The sequence below is a fragment of the Microtus ochrogaster genome, chromosome 1, assembly GCF_000317375.1.
Source record: "Microtus ochrogaster isolate Prairie Vole_2 chromosome 1, MicOch1.0, whole genome shotgun sequence".
Taxonomy (NCBI): Eukaryota; Metazoa; Chordata; class Mammalia; order Rodentia; family Cricetidae; genus Microtus; species Microtus ochrogaster.
Window position 1 is genome coordinate 81,037,780 of NC_022009.1, and position 8,504 is coordinate 81,046,283.

Consider the following 8,504-nt stretch of genomic DNA (forward strand, 5'->3'; position numbering starts at 1 on the left):
TCTTGATCTTTTTTATGCTGGTTACAGGGAAGTCACTCGAGTCACGAAGCCTGTGAAGGTGCCACTGTGACGTTTCTATTGCTGTGATGAGATGCCATAACCACGGCACCTCTTAGAAAGGAAAACACTTAACTGGGGCTGGCTTACAGTTCAGAGTGTACTTCATTATCATCACAGCGGGAAGAATAGTGGCAGACATGGGTTGGAGAAGAGAACGCAGAGCTCTCCCTCTGGATCTGTGGGCAGCAAGAATGCTGGAGCCTTGAGCTTCTGAAACCTCAGAGCCCGCCCCCAGTGACGCACTTCCTCTTCTAAGGCCACTCCCTCTGAGTCTATCGGAACCATTTTCATCCAGACCACCACACTTCCTGAGTCTCACTCAGCCTATGAACATAATTCTAAAATGACACAAATATTGAAAATATACTAGGGACTCATTCATGTAATTAAACATAATCTACCAAGTGAAAACAAATGCTGAAATCAAAATAATACATATCTCAAATGTCATAATTATAACTACTATCCAAGAAGTCTCATTACGAAGCTATGGATAAACGAATTTTACCTAAGCTTTCTCACATTTTGCATTGTCAATATTTTCCAGAAACTAAGAATATTATTGCTTGGCCTCTGAGTGTACTCAATAAGGATTTGAACTGAAGTAAGATCTTTGAGATTAATAAACAGCATAATATTCTAGAAGAGAGAGCTGAGAGAACCTGATAGTAATGAGAGGGGTCTAACGACTTTCAAAGTCTCTAGCACGAGGTACTTCATTTGCACAGTAGGTAGTGAGTTGGTCTCATAAAAGTCCTGACTTAGAATTGTGGGTAGATTCAAATAAATGCACATGGGAAAAGAAAAGTATTAGGAAGCAATAATACATTTTAAGCAGAATTTAATTTTAACCGTCACTTGTGGAAGTTCTTCCATAAGTGTGTTTCTTAGAGACTAGAGTATTGTTTTAGCTAAATTTATTTGTACTAAGACTATTTCCATTAAAAATGAAGGTTCTGTCCTTTCTGGAGATTAACATCAGCTTGAGGCTGAGAATCAAAATTTTTACTATCTAAAATCATTTTATAAGGAATTTTACTTACAAAAATTTATTTTATCGTATGTATATGTGTGTGTGAAAGAGTTATGTATGTCTGTCACATGAACACAAGTGCCTTTAGCGGTCAGATGAGGGTGCCAGGACCCCTAAAATTGGAGTTACAGGTGGTTTCCACTGCATGAGGTTGGAGCTGTGGATTAAACCTGGGTGGTCTGAAGAATAGTGTGTGCTCTCAACTGCAGAACCGTCTCTCTGGAGCACAGAGGGCACAGTTTTGAAATCTGGCGTCTTACCCTGAAGCCCTTGCCTCAAGCAGAAGACTGCCCCTGTGCCCCAGCACTGGGGTACAGATTACATCTCTTTGTGGTATGCCTTCTGATCTAGAGACTCCTTTTCTAAGACAGGATCTCACTATAATGTAGCTGAAGCTGTCTTGGAGCTCGCAGAGGTCCTCCTGCTTCTGCCTCCCAAGTGCTGGGATTAAAGGCATGTGTACCACTATGCTCAGATGATCAAGAGATTTTTTTGATGACTCAGACATTGTGGTTATCTGGAGAAACTCTGGCATGCCAACCAAACTGTGCACCTGCCAGTTAAAGCACACGATGAAGGAAGGAAGGAAGGAACAAATTACTTTCAGAGTCATAAAGAACTCACTTGGGTTACACAATTCTGCAATTGCTTTCACTCTTAATTAACAGATGTTGCTTTGACACAAATGAGCTCACAGATCTGTACCTTTCTTGGTGCTTTGCTCTGGCATGTGGAGAAACATGTAATCCATTCCTACTGGAATCTTGTTCTTCTAGCCTGAAGCTACATTGTAAAATGCTAGCTTTCATTGACAATGTTTTTGTCTTAACATTGATCATAGTTCATGTTGCAATGTCAGTTACGGTAGCCAAGAGACCTTCAGACTGAGGGCGGGTAGGAGTTCTAACAGAGGAACAGCTCCTTCTCTTCCTCCTCCTCTTACCCCCTTTCTTTATATTCTTCCCTCTTCCTGGTGTCCCTTGGATATCAGATTCAAAAATAAAAAAGTGACAAATGGAATTCACTTACCAAATTCTTTCAGTTGGCTGTCTGTGTCTTTCAGTTGGCTGTCTGTGTGCTCTCATCATCTTCCCATCCCCTACTTTGGGAACATTTTAGCACAAGGAGGGGTGACCCTAAACACTTGTTTTAGAAGAAAAAGATAAGGAGACAGTGTTGGTTTTCTTCTTTTGTTTTGTTTTGCTTTTTGTTGAATGGGATAGACTAGTCCATGGAAGAAAATAATATCTATCTTTTAGTTTCTGGTTTTTTTCTAAATAACCCCATAAGGATTTGAAAGCAGAAGGAGCTGGCAATGTGGCAGCAGATTATTGCCCTAAGGATTAGACGGTTGCCCTGGTGAAGTCTGTAAACACTGTTTCTAAGCGATGGTTTGAATGTCTCCAGAGTGAAACGAATTACAACTCAGGGATTAAGAGGAAATTTTCACAAGAGACTATCTCAAGGTTAGCTATTCATTAGTATAGTGTGATTTCAATAAGGATAGATATTGTTTCACTCATTAACCATGCTGTCAGATAAATATTATTTTTAAAGATGAAAAGTATATGTTTCATTTTTGAAACAGTTCAAATCCCTGACATTTTTTATAAGCTTAGCTAGCTAACCGGAGTAAAATCATCAAAGCTATTCTTTTAATGAGAAAATCCACTCTTCTTAGTGATGTTCAAATAGAAAATTTAAAGCATTCAATTGAAAACCATGAGCAGTAGCTATGAGCGGCCCTGCACATTGCTGCAGGACTCTTGCTGGTATGTTTTTTATTTAAAAAAAAAAAAAAGGTAATCAAAAGCACATTGTGAGCTCCAAAGCTGTACTCTATGCTTCAGGTTAACATAGTAATGGGCCTGATCTTTAGCCCTGATGCAGCCCCTCCGTCCTAACAGCCCTCTGTGAAAGGACACCAAATACTGACAGAACTGGAAAGGTTAACAAAGTTAGCGGGCAAAATAAACTTGATACTGAGAATGAACTTTCACATGTAGCAAAAAAATAAACACAATCCCTTAGGCTGACCATCAAAGGATGCTTGAGACACCCATGTGCCCTCCGGTGCTCAGTTCCTACTCTTTTGGGGGAGAGTTGCTTAAGCAAAGGGTTACCAAATTCATAGTGAGTCAATTATTGCAATTCATAACTAGTAGATATGGGATCATTTTAAAACAGATGAAATCTCAGCACCACTGGGGTGGTGGTCATATCTAAGAATGTGCCACCTCTCATGTCGTCTTTGTGATCCTAAGTGTGAGACACATTCTAACCTACCCCTTTTATACATACCTTAGTACATTTGGGTTTTCTAGATGATTTAGAAAGTTCAGGTGCAATATATGACCTAAATTCATGGCTACAATGAAGTGATGCAAAGCCATGCTCCTGCCTCTGACACACTTTAGAAGTGGTGATTCTCCTTCTGTGTTTTGGTTTTCCAGAACAGGGTCTTCCTACGAACTACTAAATGTTATGGAATTCACTATGTAGATCACCTGGCTGGCTTTGAACTCACAGAGATCCGACTGCCTCTGCCCCCCAAGTGCTGGGATTAAAGGTGTACACCACCATGCCTGGCAGAAGTAGGGATTGTGCATTAGGTTACCTTTCCAGTGCAGAAGTGGGAAGAAGCAAGTGTATATGGCTATCCTCTCTCTTCTCATAATTTCTCTTCAAAAGAAATCCCAGACCTTCAAGGAAGGTTTAATTTTTGTCTGTCTGCCTGTTTGTTTCAATTTATTTAGTTTTAATTTCTATGCACGGATGTGTTGTCTGACTGTATGTAAATGTACCGTGTGTGTGCCCGGTGCCTGGAGGTAAGGGGAGAGTACCAGATCCCTTGGAACTCTAGGTACAGACAGTTGTGGAAGCTGGGAACTGAGATCTAATCCTCTGCAAGGGCAGTAGCTCTTTTTACCACAAAAGTCAACGGGAAGTGTAGGTTTGGTTCTTGTACCCACCCCCCTATCAAGGAAATAACACGTAAAAGGAAAAGCCAAGAATAGACAAGCACGGTCATACCTGCTTTTGTACTTAACAACCCAGTCCTTCACGACTTAAAATAACAAAGCTTCAGGTGGCCTTACTCCTTAACTTAACAGAGCTCCAGTTGTTACCTAACTCCTCATGCTAATTTATTGTTGGGCTTTGAAATTCTTTCTTCATTTTGCTAGTCTTCTAAAGCATTGGTTGATGTGACTAACAGTCTCTCAGACAACACCAGGACGAACAGGGTATTTGCACACCTGCAAAGCTCATTTAGTGACAGAAATTGAAAATGCTGCATAAGGCAAAAAAAAAATGTATATTTTAAGTTATTTAGTGACCAGAGCCATAGAACACCATTCAGACAACCAGGAATGTATGCCTATATATTATATATTACAAAACCCAGTTTTGATTGATTTTTGTTCCATGTCGAATATTTGATATACTGGATGAAATGACAAAAATTCATCAGACAAATAGTTGACTTTATAAGAAAATACCTGAGCAAGAAATGCATTAAGCAAAGACTTGTGATCCTGGGGAACTTAAGAAAAGGAGTGAAGAAAGGCATGAGGGACCTTTCCTAACTATATGAATTCTAAGGCAAGGTTGAACATGCATACTAAACGAGTTACTGTTTCCTCTTTGCCCACTTGCTTTACACAAGTGTAAATTTTTTTCATGAATTTCACTAAGTTTTCCTCGAGTGAGTCTCATTCTGATGACTTTGAGATTTTTTTAAAATTCTCTCTTCTTGTTTTAATACAGAGTTGAGCGCTCAACCTGAGTACATTTTCCCAAGAAGGTAACTTTCTGATGGGAAAGGTATCCATGGCTCGATTGATAAGCCAAGAAAGTGATGGCAAACAGGAACTCTCCCACTGCCAGCTCCCGAGGCCCACAGCAAGTGAGCAGTGGGGTTATCTCCAGAGCCCTCCACAAGTCCCTGCTGAGCAGCACAGAAGACTGAAACTCACTCGAGTGAAGAAGTCTTCTCGCCACCTCATTTCAGACTCTTTCGAAAAGTTCTCTTACTATCTACTTCCCTGTTCATGAGTCCTGGAGAGCACTACAGAGAGATAAACTGCAAAATTTCCTTCTAAAACTCTGATGGGGGATTCCACTCTGTATGCTGTGAATGTGTTTTATTAACATTTGTTAATAAAGATATTTCTTTGGCCTATGGCAGCACAGAATAAAGCAAGGCAGAAATTCCAAGCAGAGATAAAGGAGAAAAGAAGGTGGAGTCAGGGAGGCGCCATGTAAGTGCTGAAAGGAGACAGATGCCCCGGAAGCTTACTAGTAAACGACGAGCCTCGTGGTAAAATACAAAATAAGAGGAATGGGTTAATTTGAGGTGTAAGAGTTAATAAGAAGCCTGAAATAATAGGCCAAGCAGTATTTTAATTAATATAGTTTCTATATGATTATTTGCTTGTGGGCAGCCAGGAACAAACAAACAGTCACCTCCTACAAAATGATGCCCATGATCTGGGGCATGGGTCCACATAAGACATTAAAAAAAAGCTTAAGAAAAAAAAAGAGGGCTTCAGACCCACAAAAATGGAAGCCAAATGCAACTTCTTGGTAGCCATTTTTTTGGAAGGACTTTGTTTGCTCGTGGTAAGCAGAGGTGCCACAGCTCCTTTAAGAGAGGACTTCCTGGTTCAGCATTGGCAGTAAAGGTTGTGCAACTTCTTTAGGGGCGGGATTCCTGGTTTGTGCTAATTCCATGAACAGCTCTGGCTCTTTCAGGAGGCTGAGCATTAAAATGGGGTTTGTGGGCAGTGTGCTACAAACTGGCTAATGGTGACATAGACCCGCTGTGACCCTGGAATTGGGGTGGTGTGCATGGCTCTTAGAGGCAGTGATTATGCCTCTGCCATGTTAGAGTTGGCAGAGCCAACAGGAAGGGCTATGGAGTTGGTCCTAGCCATGCCCACTTAGCATTTAAAAGAAAAATGTGCTCCTGGTCAAAAAATAATTACAGATATGCAATAAAGACAGATTCAGATGGAAAAGACCTCTCACAGTGTTGGATAAATACATCTAGGCTTGAGAGAGAGAGGAAAAACAGACAGGTATAATATAAAAGAATACAAACAGTCACAGATTAAAAGAGTATAGATAAATATTAAACTTGTAGAAAAAGTAGCAGAGTAAGAAAAATAAGCCATATAAAGATGGAATATACATAGTCTGGATTATGAATATTATTGTGTTTTCTTTGAAGTTTTTGATTATGGAGATATTTGATTCTGGAAGCCGCTAAGCTAAACCAAAATATATACTTTAAAGGTTTCTTGATTTCAAAATTTGGGTCTAAGGATATGTTGCTTTGTAAAATAGGTTATGTTTGTTTCCATAGGAGATGAGAGATGAGAGCCTGTGGATTCCTTCCAGACCAATATGATTTGATGGACCAAGACCACCAAAAAGGTCTCTATGAACACCCAAAAATACTTTGCCCAACAAAAAACAGGAAGCAGTTTGGAGAGAACTATGCCCAAATTTCCAAATATTGTTTATAAATATTTGTTTTCATTTAAAGGGGAATATGATATACAGATGAATACTTTGCATTAGTATGGATCTTCCTCATTTGATTCAAATTTAAGGTCAATTTTATTTTATGTGTATTTCTGCTCTTGATTAAGGTATTGTGTTTGTGCAGCACATTTAAAATGTAATTTATAGTTAATAAATATAGATTAATGGATAGCCATCTATAATAATGTATTATATATAGTCATATTAGTAGGTTTTCTAAATGTACAGAAATGTATTTCAGATGGATAGATATTCTTCAAACCTCTCAAAGACTAATAGAATATGGCATTTAAAATGCTTAAGAACTTAGGACTTTTCATAATGAGACACATCTGCTCCAGGCAGTACCAATCTATTTCAAGAGATGATGGACATCAAAGAGATTCCTTATGGAGTTGGTTAGTCATTTGGGCAAGAAACTGCTCTTGCCTTTACTGCTTGATGGTATACTGTATGAACTGGACATGCAGGACCCAAAGAAAAATGACTGCTGAAGTTGCCTAAAGAAGGTGATACAGTCCTTCAGGGTTTCTGTTTCATTAAAGAGTCTGCCAGACATTCTTTAGGACACAGAAGAAAGTGACTGACAAACTGCCAATAAAGGTGGAAATGTCTTTGAAATTTCCTGCTTCATGGAAAAGTCTTCCAGATATTATAGGCCTGTAGGTTGAAGATGGGTGCCCCAATGTTACAGAAGAACTTTGGGTGACTGTTGAAACAGCAAGATGTCTCTGTCAATTCTAGAGTTTTGGAAGTTGCTTACAATGCACTTCCTGTTAACTTAGGTAATATTATAATTTTCTGGGGTCTTTGATGTCATTGAAGAATAGATAGTTATAAAATTAATTTTCCTTAGTTATTATAAAAGATAAAATAGATATAAATATTGTAACTGTTGGTACATGTTTTGTTATATATAATTTTACTATCTTAAAGTTTAAACATTCCTTTTTATTTAGACAAAAAATGGCAGGTAAGGTAGGATTCCCCTCTATACGCAGTGAATATGTTTGATTACCATTGGTTAATAAAGAAATCTGCTTTGGGCATATGACAGTGCAGAATAGAGCAAGGCAGTAATTCCAAGCAGAGATATAAGAAAAGAAGGTGGAGTCAGAGAGACACTATATAGTTGCCTAAGGAGACAGAGCCCCAGAACCTTACCAGTAAACCATAAGCCTCGTGGCAAAATACCAAATAATAGAAATGGGTTAATTTAAGATGTAAGAGTTAGTTAATAAGAAGCCTGACATAATAGGACAAACAGTATTTTAATTATAGTTTCCATGTGATTGTTCATGTGTGCACAGCCAGGAACACACAAGCAGTGTCTGCCTACAAAACTTGGCTTAGTACCCTTGATAACCCATTCATTATGCTTGAAAGGAACTTATATCAAAATCATCCTGCCAGTTTATAATCTATTTTCTCATAATTATCTATTGTTTTCTCGGGGCTCAATCATACAGGTTATTGAGTTAACCAAACATGCAATTCTTTAAGAAGTTAGGCTTTATTTGTGATATGGATTGTACTTTATACTGCTGATAATTTTACAATTATTTTGAGTAGTAGGCAAAGATGTTGAGGAATATTTGTTTACACTGTGTGAAGATGTGTCACTGTGGTTGGATTAATAAAGAACTGAATGGCCAATAGCTAGGCAGGAGATGATAGGCAGCATTTCTGGGGCGGGGGGGGGAGAGAATGCTGGAAAGAAGAAAGTCAGAGACATCAGGAAGACACGAAATAAGTCAGGCCTGCAGCACAGAGGAGAGGTAACCAAACAGCATATATATATATATATATATATATATATATATATATATATATATATATATATATATATATATATATATAT